General features: G+C 43.6%; 1 long non-coding RNA gene across 1 annotated transcript in view; it reads right to left on the reverse strand.

Moving 5' to 3' along the window:
* Nucleotides 1-5,711, reverse strand: part of LOC137223195 (uncharacterized) — a 255,649-nt gene extending 249,938 nt beyond the window's left edge. Inside the window, exon 1 of the long non-coding RNA XR_010942751.1 lies at nt 5,640-5,711. This is a non-coding gene — a long non-coding RNA (uncharacterized lncRNA). The remainder of the gene's footprint in view (nt 1-5,639) is intronic.
* Nucleotides 5,712-12,589: the final 6,878 nt, after the last annotated feature.

Genomic DNA, 12,589 nt, shown 5'->3' on the forward strand with positions numbered 1-12,589 from the left:
TTACTAAAACTCTCCCCACTTGGAGAGTCAGTGCCTTTAACCTCCTGTTTGGCACAGTTTGCAATTTCTGCGGAAAATGAACAGGAATAGGGAGAACCAATGAGAGACTAGCTGGAGGTGTCTGAACGGGCAAATTTAACTCTCATTTCCCACCAGGAAGAGGAATTAACCAAAGGCTCAGCGTGCCGTGCCGGAACCACACTGGGGCCTGAAGCAATCTTGCGGTGTTGCGGCCAGCTCACAAGAAAGCGAGTTTAAGAAAGGAGCTCAGGGGCACTGTAATTCCCAAACCTGCAGAGTTATAAATGACAGCTATCGTCCAAAAATATATTGAAGTAGGTTGCCAAGAGGACTTGAAAGCGGGGCAGACTTGCAGGAAACCGATTTCAGGAGGTAGACTGGAATTGCATGTAAAGCATAGGAAAAGAGGCAGAACGTCCACAATGATGCACTTGGCCAAAAAGGGCGTATGCGTTTTTTCCTGAATATATTCAGGAAAAAATGCATACGCCCTTTTTGGCCAACCAAGCAAGCTTGCAAAGGAAATCTGCACTACAATGAAGTCTCACTGCCCCCCGGTCAAAAGGGCCATCTGAAAAAAGTGTAAAATCCAGAAAGGCAGGACAGGCCATGGAGAATTGGGAGCCTTGTTATGCTCATGGGCGGGATGTAAATTGCCAACAGCCACTCTGGAGAAGTGTTTGGTGTTTCCTGTAACATCTAAAAAACAAAGCAACAGAGCCTAGGGCACTTCCACTTATGGTCCTATAGCTTAGGGAAATTAAAATCAAAAAGCCACAGCCACCCGAATGTTTGGAACGGTTCTGTTTAAAAGAACCTAGTTTACGGTACAAGTTAAATATCGCAGAAAGCGAAAAATGGATAAAGAAGTTGTGGTACTTACGTACAATGCAATATCACTCAGCAATGAAATCTATGTCATCAGGCCCGTAGCAGCATAATGAGTGGATTCAGGTACGATGATTCTAAGTGAAATAAATCACACAGAAAAGAAACATCATAAGATATCACTAATACATGGAATGTAAACTTGGCTACACAGGAACTGAATTACAAAACAGAACAGGGTCTCAAATGTAGAAAACCAACTTATGCTTGCTTAAGGGGAAAGGTAAGTTGGGGTGCTGCATAAAACCAGAGATTGAAATTAGCACAGATACCGTTCCATAAGCCAAATATGTAATAGACAAGAGCTACTCCTTGCTCAACGAAGTGGACTCTACACCCCATATTAAACGCGTAAGAATATACCTGACTAGAAAGAATCTTAAAACCTATGGATTTATATGTCTCCGAAAGAGAATCAAGCGTGTGTACAGTGTCATAAACGCAGCAGTGATAGGACTGGTGAGGTTCGGTGAGCAAATGCAGACCCTTTGAAGTCATATTGCATGGTACCCATTCCATGGGTCTCAACTCTCCAGGTTTAAGGGATTCTTCCTTCAGCTAAAACATGCATGTGGAACCCAGAGTATGATCCACCGTGTTATCGGGAAATGTGTTTAATTGTGTCAGTTTTCATCCCCCGGTACTCGGGTGCGACATTCCAGACGCTTTACTAACACTCTCCCCACTTGGAGAGTCAGTGCCTTTAACCTCTTGTTTGGCCCAGTTTGCAATTTCTGCGGAAAATGAACAGGAATAGGGAGAACCAATGAGAGACTAGCTGGAGGTGTCTGGACGGGCAAATTTAACTCTCATTTCCCACCAGGAAGAGGAATTAACCAAAGGCTCAGCATGTCATGCCGGAACCACACTAGGGCCTGAAGCAATGCTGCGGTGTTGCGGCCAGCTCACAAGAAAGCGAGTTGAAGAAAGGAGCTCAGGGGCACTGTCATTCACAAACCTGCAGAGTTATAAATGACAGCTATCGTCCAAAAATATATTGAAGTAAGGCTGCCAAGAGGACTTGAACGCTGGGCAGAATTGCAGGAAACCGATTTCAGGAGGTAGACTGGAATTGCATGTAAAGCATAGGAAAAGAGGCAGAACGTCCACAATGATGCACTTGGCCAAAAAGGGCGTATGCGTTTTTTCCTGAATATATTCAGGAAAAAACGCATACGCCCTTTTTGGCCAACCAAGCAAGCTTGCAAAGGAAATCTGCACTACAATGAAGTCTCACTGCCCCCCGGTCAAAAGGGCCATCTGAGAAAAGTGTAAAATCCAGAAAGGCAGGAGAGGCCATGGAGAACTGGGAGCCTTGTTATGCTGATGGGCGGGATGTAAATTGCCAACAGCCACTCTGGAGAAGTGTATGGTGTTTCCTGAAACATCTAAAAAACAAAGCAACAGAGCCTAGGGCACTTCTACTTATGGTCCTATAGCTTAGGGAAATTAAAAACAAAAAGACACAGCCACCCCAAAGTTTGGGAAGGCTCTGTTTACAAGAACCTCGTTTACAGTACAAGTTCAAAATCACAGAAAGTGAAAAATGGATAAAGAAGTTGTGGTACTTACGTACAATGCAATATCACTCAGCAATGAAATCTATGTCATCAGGCCCATAGCAGCATAATGAGTGGATTCAGGTACGATGATTCTAAGTGAAATAAGTCACACAGAAAAAGAAACATCATAAGATATCTCTACCACATGGAATGTAAACTTGGCTACACAGGAACTGAATTACAAAACAGAACAGGGTCTCAAATGTAGAAAACCGACTTATGCTTGCTTAAGGGGAAAGGTGAGTTGGGGTGCTGCATAAAACCAGAGATTGAAATTAGCACAGATACCGTTCCATAAGCCAAATATGTAATAGACAAGAGCTACTCCTTGCTCAACGAAGTGGACTCTACACCCCATATTAAACGCCTAAGAATATACCTGACTAGTAAGAATCTTAAAACCTATGGATTTATATGTCTCAGAAAGAGAATCAAGCGTGTGTACAGTGGCATAAATGCAGCAGTGATAGGATTGGTGAGGTTCGGTGATCAAATGCAGACCCTTTGAAGTCATATTGCATGGTACCCATTGCAGGGGTCTCAACTCTCCAGGTTTAAGGGATTCTTCCTTCAGCTAAAACATGCATGTGGAACCCAGAGTATGATCCACCATGTGATCGGGAAACGTGTTCAAATGTGTCTCAGTTTTCGTCCCCTGGTACTCGGGTGCAACATTCCAGACGCTTTACTAACACTCTCCCCAGTTGGAGAGTCAGTGCCTCTAACCTCCTGTTTGGCCCAGTTTGCAATTTCTGCGGAAAATGAACAGGAATAGGGAGAACCAATGAGAGACTAGCTGGAGGTGTCTGGACGGGCAAATTTAACTCTCATTTCCCACCAGGAAGAGGAATTAAACAAAAGCTCAGCGTGCCATGCCGGAACCACACTAGGGCCTGAAGCAATGCTGCGGTGTTGCGGCCAGCTCACAAGAAATCGAGTTGAAGAAAGGAGCTCAGGGGCACTGTCATTCACAAACCTGCAGAGTTATAAATGACAGCTATCGTCCAAAAATATATTGAAGTAAGGCTTCCAAGAGGACTTGAACGCTGGGCAGAATTGCAGGAAACCGATTTCAGGAGGTAGACTGGAATTGCATGTAAAGCATAGGAAAAGAGGCAGAACGTCCACAATGATGCACTTGGCCAAAAAGGGCGTATGCGTTTTTTCCTGAATATATTCAGGAAAAAACGCATACGCCCTTTTTGGCCAACCAAGCAAGCTTGCAAAGGAAATCTGTACTACAATGAAGTCTCACTGCCTCCCGGTTAAAAGGGCCATCTGAAAAAAGTGTAAAATCCAGAAAGGCAGGACAGGCCATGGAGACGTGGGAGCCTTGTTATGCTCATGGGCGGGATGTAAATAGCCAACAGCCACTCTGGAGAAGTGTATGGTGTTTCCTGAAACATCTACAAAACAAAGCAACAGAGCCTAGGGCACTTCCACTTATGGTCCTATAGCTTAGGGAAATTAAAATCAAAAAGACACAGCCACCCCAAAGTTTGGGACGGCTCTGTTTACAAGAACCTCGTTTACAGTACAAGTTCAATATCACAGAAAGCGAAAAATGGATAAAGAAGTTGTGGTACTTACATACAATGCAATATCACTCAGCAATGAAATCTATGTCATCAGGCCCGTAGCAGCATAATGAGTGCATTCAGGTACGATGATTCTAAGTGAAATAAATCACACAGAAAAGAAACATCATAAGATATCACTACTACACGGAATGTAAAGTTGGCTACACAGCTACTGAATTACAAAACAGAACAGCATCTCAAATGTAGAAAACCAACTTATGCTTGCTTAAGGGGAAAGGTGAGTTGGGGTGCTGCATAAAACCAGAGATTGAAATTAGCACAGATACCGTTCCATAAGCCAAATTTGTAATAGACAAGAGCTACTCCTTGCTCAACGAAGTGGACTCAACACCCCATATTAAACGCCTAAGAATATACCTGACTAGTAAGAATCTTAAAACCTATGGATTTATATGTCTCCAAAAGAGAATCAAGCGTGTGTACAGTGGCATAAGGCAGCAGTGATAGGACTGGTGATGTTCGGTGTGCAAATGCAGACCCTTTGAAGTCATATTGCATGGTACACATTCCATGGGTCTCATCTCTCCAGGTTTAAGGGATTCTTCCTTCAGCTAAAACATGCATGTGGAACCCAGAGTATGATCCACCGTATGATCGGGAAACGTGTTCAAATGTGTCTCAGTTTTCATGCCCTGGTACTCGGGTGCAACATTAGAGACGCTTTACTAAGACTCTCCCCACTTGGAGAGTCAGTGCCTTTAACCTCCTGTTTGGCCCAGTTTGCAATTTCTCTGTAAGACGAACAGGAAGAGGGAGAACCAAAGGGAGACTAACTGGAGGTGTCTGGATGGGCAAATTTAACTCTCATTTCCCACCAGGAAGAGGAATTAACCAAAGGCTCAGCATACCATGCCGGAACCACACGAGGACCTGAAGCAATCCTGCGGTGTTGCGGCCAGCTCAGAAGAAAGCGAGTTGAAGAAAGGAGCTCAGGGGCACTGTAATTCACAAACCTGCAGAGTTATAAATGACAGCTATCGTCCAAAAATATATTGAAGTAAGGCTGCCAAGAGGACTTGAAAGCGGGACAGAATTGCAGGAAACCGATTTCAGGAGGTAGACTGGAATTGCATGTAAAGGAAAGGAAAAGAGGCAGAACGTCCACAATGATGCACTTGGCCAAAAAGGGCGTATGCGTTTTTTCCTGAATATATTCAGGAAAAAACGCATACGCCCTTTTTGGCCAACCAAGCAAGCTTGCAAAGGAAATCTGCACTACAATGAAGTCTCCCTGCCCCCCGGTCAAAAGGGCCATCTGAAAAAAGTGTAAAATCCAGAAAGGCAGGACAGGCCATGAAGAACTGGGAGCCTTGTTATGCTGATGGTCGGGATGTAAATTGCCAACAGCCACTCTGGAGAAGTGTATGGTGTTTCCTGAAACATCTAAAAAACAAAGCAACAGAGCCTAGGGCACTTCCACTTATGGTCCTATAGCTTAGGGAAATTAAAATCAAAAAGACACAGCCACCCCAAAGTTTGGGACGGTTCTGTTTACGAGAACCTCGTTTACGGTACAAGTTCAATATCGCAGAAAGGGAAAAATGGATAAAGAAGTTGTGGTACTTACGTAAAATGCAATATCACTCAGCAATGAAATCTATGTCATCAGGCCCGTAGCAGCATAATGAGTGCATTCAGGTACGATGATTCTAAGTGAAATAAGTCACAGAGAAAAAGAAACATCATATGATATCACTACTACATGGAATGAAACTTGGCTACACAGGAACTGAATTACAAAACAGAACAGGGTCTCAAATGTAGAAAACAAACTTATGCTTGCTTAAGGGGAAAGGTGAGTTGGGGTGCTGCATAAAACCAGAGATTGAAATTAGCACACATACCGTTCCATAAGCCAAATATGTAATAGACAAGAGCTACTCCTTGCTCAACGAAGTGGACTCAAAACCCCATATTAAATGCCTAACAAAATACCTGACTAGCAAGAATCTTAAAACCTATGGATTTATATGTCTCCGAAAGAGAATCAAGCGTGTGTACAGCGGCATAAACGCAGCAGTGATAGGATTGGTGAGGTTCGGTGAGCAAATGCAGACCCTTTGAAGTCATATTGCATGGTACCCATTCCAGGGGTCTCAACTCTCCAGGTTTAAGGGATTCTTCCTTCAGCTAAAACATGCATGTGGAACCCAGAGTATGATCCACCGTGTGATTGGGAAACGTGTTCAAATGTGACTCAGATTTCGTCCCCCGGTACTCGGGTGCAACATTCTAGACGCTTTACTAAAACTCTCCCCACTTGGAGAGTCAGTGCCTTTAACCTCCTGTTTGGCACAGTTTGCAATTTCTGCGGAAAATGAACAGGAATAGGGAGAACCAATGAGAGACTAGCTGGAGGTGTCTGAACGGGCAAATTTAACTCTCATTTCCCACCAGGAAGAGGAATTAACCAAAGGCTCAGCTTGCCGTGCCGGAACCACACTGGGGCCTGAAGCAATCTTGCGGTGTTGCGGCCAGCTCACAAGAAAGCGAGTTTAAGAAAGGAGCTCAGGGGCACTGTAATTCCCAAACCTGCAGAGTTATAAATGACAGCTATCGTCCAAAAATATATTGAAGTAGGTTGCCAAGAGGACTTGAAAGCGGGGCAGACTTGCAGGAAACCGATTTCAGGAGGTAGACTGGAATTGCATGTAAAGCATAGGAAAAGAGGCAGAACGTCCACAATGATGCACTTGGGAAAAAAGGGCGTGTGCATTTTTTCCTGAATATATTCAGGAAAAAACGCATACGCACTTTTTGGCCAACGAAGCAAGCTTGCAAAGGAAATCTGCACTACAATGAAGTCTCACTGCCCCCCGGTCAAAAGGGCCATCTGAAAAAAGTGTAAAATCCAGAAAGGCAGGACAGGCCATGGAGAAATGGGAGCCTTGTATTGCTGATTGGTGGGTTGTAAATTGCCAACAGCCACTCTGGAGAAGTGTATGGTGTTTCCTGAAACATCTAAAAAACAAAGCAACAGAGCCTAGGGCAATTCCACTTATGGTCCTATAGCTTAGGGAAATTAAAATAAAAAAGACACAGCCACCCCAAAGTTTGGGATGGCTCTGTTTACAAAAACCTCGTTTACGGTACAAGTTCAATATCACAGAAAGTGAGAAATGGATAAAGAAGTTGTGGTACTTACGTACAATGCAATATCACTCAGCAATGAAATCTATGTCATCAGGCCCGTAGCAGCATAATGAGTGGATTCAGGTACGATGATTTTAAGTGAAATAAATCACACAGAAAAGAAACATCATAAGATATCACTAATACATGGAATGTAAACTTGGCTACACAGGAACTGAATTACAAAACAGAACAGGGTCTCAAATGTAGAAAACTAACTTATGCTTGCTTAAGGGGAAAGGTGAGTTGAGGTGCTGCATAAAACCAGAGATTGAAATTAGCACAGATACCGTTCCATAAGCCAAATATGTAATAGACAAGAGCTACTCCTTGCTCAACGAAGTGGACTCAACACCCCATATTAAACGCCTAAGAATATACCTGACTAGTAAGAATCTTAAAACCTATGGATTTATATGTCTCTGAAAGAGAATCAAGCGTGTGTACAGCGGCATAAACGCAGCAGTGATAGGATTGGTGAGGTTTGGTGAGCAAATACAGACCCTTTGAAGTCATATTGCATGGTACCCATTCCATGGGTCTCAACTCTCCAGGTTTAAGGGATTCTTCCTTCAGCTAAAACATGCATGTGGAACCCAGAGTATGATCCACCGTGTGATCGGGAAACGTGTTCAAATGTGTCTCAGTTTTCGTCCCCTGGTACTCGGGTTCAACATTCCAGACGCTTTACTAAGACTCTTCCCACTTGGAAAGTCAGTGCCTTTAACCTCCTGTTTGGCCCAGTTTGCAATTTCTGCGGAAAATGAACAGGAATAGGGAGAACCAATGAGAGACTAGCTGGAGGTTTCTGTATGGGCAAATTTAACTCTCATTTCCCACCAGGAAGAGGAATTAAACAAAGGCTCAACGTGCCATGCCGGAACCACACTAGGGCCTGAAGCAATCGTGCGGTGTTGCGGCCAGCTCACAATAAAGCGAGTTGAAGAAAGGGGCTCAGGGGCACTGTAATTCACAAACCTGCAGAGTTATAAATGACAGCTATCGTCCAAAAATATATTGAAGTAAGGCTGCCAAGAGGACTTGAAAGCGGGGCAGAATTGCAGGAAACCGATTTCAGGAGGTAGACTGGAATTGCATGTAAAGCATAGGAAAAGAGGCAGAACGTCCACAATGATGCACTTGGCCAAAAAGGGCGTATGCGTTTTTACCTGAATATATTCAGGAAAAAACGCATACGCCCTTTTTGGCCAAGCAAGCAAGCTTGCAAAGGAAATCTGCACTACAATGAAGTCTCACTGCCCCCCGGTCAAAAGGGCCATCTGAAAAAAGTGTAAAATCCAGAAAGGCAGGACAGGCCATGGAGAACTGGGAGCCTTGTTATGCTGATGGGCGGGATGTAAATTGCCAACAGCCACTCTGGAGAAGTGTATGTTGTTTCCTGAAACATCAAAAAAACAAAGCAACAGAGCCTAGGGAACTTCCACTTATGGTCCTATAGCTTAGGGAAATTAAAATCAAAAAGACACAGCCACCCCAAAGTTTGGGACGGTTCTGTTTACAAGAACCTCGTTTACGGTACAAGTTCAATATCGCAGAAAGCCAAAAATGGATAAAGAAGTTGTGGTACTTACGTACAATGCAATATCACTCAGCAATGAAATCTATGTCATCAGGCCCATAGCAGCATAATGAGTGGATTCAGGTACGATGATTCGAAGTGAAATAAGTCACACAGAAAAAGAAACATCATAAGATATCACTACTACACGGAATGTAAACTTGGCTACACAGGAACTGAATTACAAAACAGAACGGGGTCTCAAATGTAGAAAACCAACGTATGCTTGCTTAAGGGGAAAGGTGAGTTGGGGTGCTGCATAAAACCAGAGATTGAAATTAGCACAGATACCGTTCCATAAGCCAAATATGTAATAGACAAGAGCTACTCCTTGCTCAACGAAGTGGACTCAACACCCCATATTAAATGCGTAAAAATATACCTGATTAGTAAGAATCTTAAAACCTATGGATTTATATGTCTCCGAAAGAGAATCAAGTGTGTGTACAGTGGCATAAACGCAGCAGTGATAGGATTGGTGAGGAGCGGTGAGCAAATGCAGACCCTTTGAAGTCATATTGCATGGTACCCATTCCATGGGTCTCAACTCTCCAGGTTTAAGGGATTCTTCCTTCAGCTAAAACATGCATGTGGAACCCAGAGTATGATCCACCGTGTGATCGGGAAACGTGTTCAAATGTGTCTCAGTTTTCGTCCCCCGGTACTCAGGTGCAACATTCCAGACGCTTTACTAACACTCTCCCCACTTGGAGAGTCAGTGCCTTTAACCTCCTGTTTGGCCCAGTTTGCAATTTCTGCGGAAAATGAACAGGAATAGGGAGAACCAAGAGAGACTAGCTGGAGGTGTCTGGACGGGCAAATTTAACTCTAATTACCCACCAGGAAGAGGAATTAACCAAAGGCTCAGCGTGCCGTGCCGGAACCACACTAGGGCCTGAAGCAATGCTGCGGTGTTGCGGCCAGCTCACAAGAAAGCGAGTTGAAGAAAGGAGCTCAGGGGCACTGTCATTCACAGACATGCAGAGTTATAAATGACAGCTATCGTCCAAAAATATATTGAAGTAAGGCTGCCAAGAGGACTTGAAAGTGGGGCAGAATTGCAGGAAACCGATTTCAGGAGGTAAACTAGAATTGCATGTAAAGCATAGGAAAAGAGGCAGAACGTCCACAATGATGCACTTGGCCAAAAAGGGCATATGCGTTTTTTCCTGAATATATTCAGGAAAAAACGCATACGCCCATTTTGGTCAACCAAGCAAGCTTACAAAGGAAATCTGCACTAAAATGAAGTCTCACTGCCCCCCGGTCAAAAGGGCCATCTGAAAAAAGTGTAAAATCCAGAAAGGCAGGACAGGCCATGGAGAACTGGGAGCCTTGTTATGCTGATGGGCGGGATGTAAATTGCCAACAGCCACTCTGGAGAAGTGTATGGTGTTTCCTGAAACATCTAAAAAACAAAGCAACAGAGCCTAGGGTACTTCCACTTATGGTCCTATAGCTTAGGGAAATTAAAATCAAAAAGACACAGCGACCCCAAAGTTTGGGAAGGCTCTGTTTACAAGAACCTCATTTACGGTACAAGTTCAATATCGCAGAAATGGAAAAATGGATAAAGAAGTTGTGGTACTTACGTACAATGCAATATCACTCAGCAATGAAATCTATGTAACGAGACCCGTAGCAGCATAATGAGTGGATTCAGGTACGATGATTCTAAGTGAAATAAGTCACAGAGAAAAAGAAACATCATAAGATATCACTACTACATGGAATGTAAACTTGGCTACACAGGAACTGAATTACAAAACAGAACAGGGTCTCAAATGTAGAAAACCAACTTATGCTTCCTTAAGGGGAAAGGTGAGTTGGGGTGCTGCATAAAACCAGACATTGAAATTAGCACAGATATCGTTCCATAAGCCAAATATGTAATAGAAAAGAGCTACACCTTGCTCAACGAAGTGGACTCAACACCCCATATTAAACGCCTAAGAATATACCTGACTAGTAAGAATCTTAAAACCTATGGATTTATATATCTCCGAAAGAGAATCAAGCGTGTGTATAGCGGCATAAATGCAGCAGTGTTAGGATTGATGAGGTTCGGTGAGCAAATGCAGACCCTTTGAAGTCATATTGCATGGTACCCATTCCATGGGTCTCAACTCTCCAGGTTTAAGGGATTCTTCCTTCAGCTAAAACATGCATGTGGAACGCAGAGTATGATCCACTGTGTGATCGGGAAACGTGTTCAAATGTGTCAGTTTTCTTCCACTGGTACTCGGGTGCAACATTCCAGACGCTTTACTAACACTCTACCCACTTGGAGAGTCAGTGCCTTTAACCTCCTGTTTGGCCCAGTTTGCAATTTCTGCGGAAAATGAACAGGAATAGGGAGAACCAATGAGAGACTAGCTGGAGGTGTCTGGAAGGGCAAATTTAACTCTCATTTCCCACCAGGAAGAGGAATTAACCAAAGGCTCAGCATGCCATGCCGGAACAACACTAGGGCCTGAAGCGATGCTGCGGTGTTGCGGCCAGCTCACAAGAAAGCAAGTTGAAGAAAGGAGCTCAGAGGCACTGTAATTCACAAAACTGCAGAGTTATAAATTACAGATATCTTCCAAAAATATATTGAAGTAAGGCTGCCAAGAGGACTTGAAAGCGGGGCAGAATTGCAGGAAACCGATTTCAGGAGGTAGACTGGAATTGCATGTAAAGCATAGGAAAAGAGGCAGAACGTCCACAATGATGTACTTGGCCAAAAAGGGCATATGCGTTTTTTCCTCAAGAAAAAAAGCCTACGCCCTTTTTGGCCAAGCAAGCAAGCTTGCAAAGGAAATCTGCACTACAGTGAAGTCTCACTGCCCCCCGGTTAAAAGGGCCATCTGAAAAAAGTGTAAAATCCAGAAAGGCAGGACAGGCCATGGAGAACTGGGAGCCTTGTTATGCTGATGGGCGGGATGTAAATTGCCAACAGCCACTCTGGAGAAGTGTATGGTGTTTCCTGAAACATCTAAAAAACAAAGCAACAGAGCCTAGGGCAATTCCACTTATGGTCCTATAGCTTAGGGAAATTAAAATCTAAAACACACAGCCACCCCAAAGTTTGGGACGGCTCTGTTTACAAGAACCTCGTTTACGGTACAAATTCAATATCACAGAAAGCGAAAAATGGATAAAGAAGTTGTGGTACTTACGTACAATGCAATATCACTCAGCAATGAAATCTATGTCATCAGGCCCGTAGCAGCATAATGAGTGGATTCAGGTACGATTATTCTAAGTGAAATAAGTCACACAGAAAAAGAAACATCTTAAGATATCACTACTACACGGAATGTAAACTTGGCTACACACAACTGAATTACAAAACAGAACAGGGTCTCAAATGTAGAAAACCAACTTATGCTTGCTTAAGGGGAAAGGTGAGTTGGGGTGCTGCATAAAACCAGAGATTGAAATTAGCACAGATACCGTTCCATAAGCCAAATATGTCATAGACAAGAGCTACTCCTTGCTCAACGAAGTGGACTCAACACCCCATACTAAACGCCTAAGAATATACCTGACTATTAAGAATATTAAAACCTATGGATTTATATGCTCCGAAAGAGAATCAAGCGTGTGTACAGCGGCATAAATGCAGCAGTGATAGGATTGGTGAGGTTCGGTGAGCAAATGCAGACCCTTTGAAGTCATATTGCATGGTACCCATTCCATGGGTCTCAACTCTCCAGGTTTAAGGGATTCTTCCTTCAGCTAAAACATGCATGTGGAACCCAGAGTATGATCCACCGTGTGATTGGGAAACGTGTTCAAATGTCTCTCAGTTTTCGTCCCCT

This window comes from Pseudorca crassidens, chromosome 4 (genome assembly GCF_039906515.1).
Source record: "Pseudorca crassidens isolate mPseCra1 chromosome 4, mPseCra1.hap1, whole genome shotgun sequence".
Lineage (NCBI taxonomy): Eukaryota > Metazoa > Chordata > Mammalia > Artiodactyla > Delphinidae > Pseudorca > Pseudorca crassidens.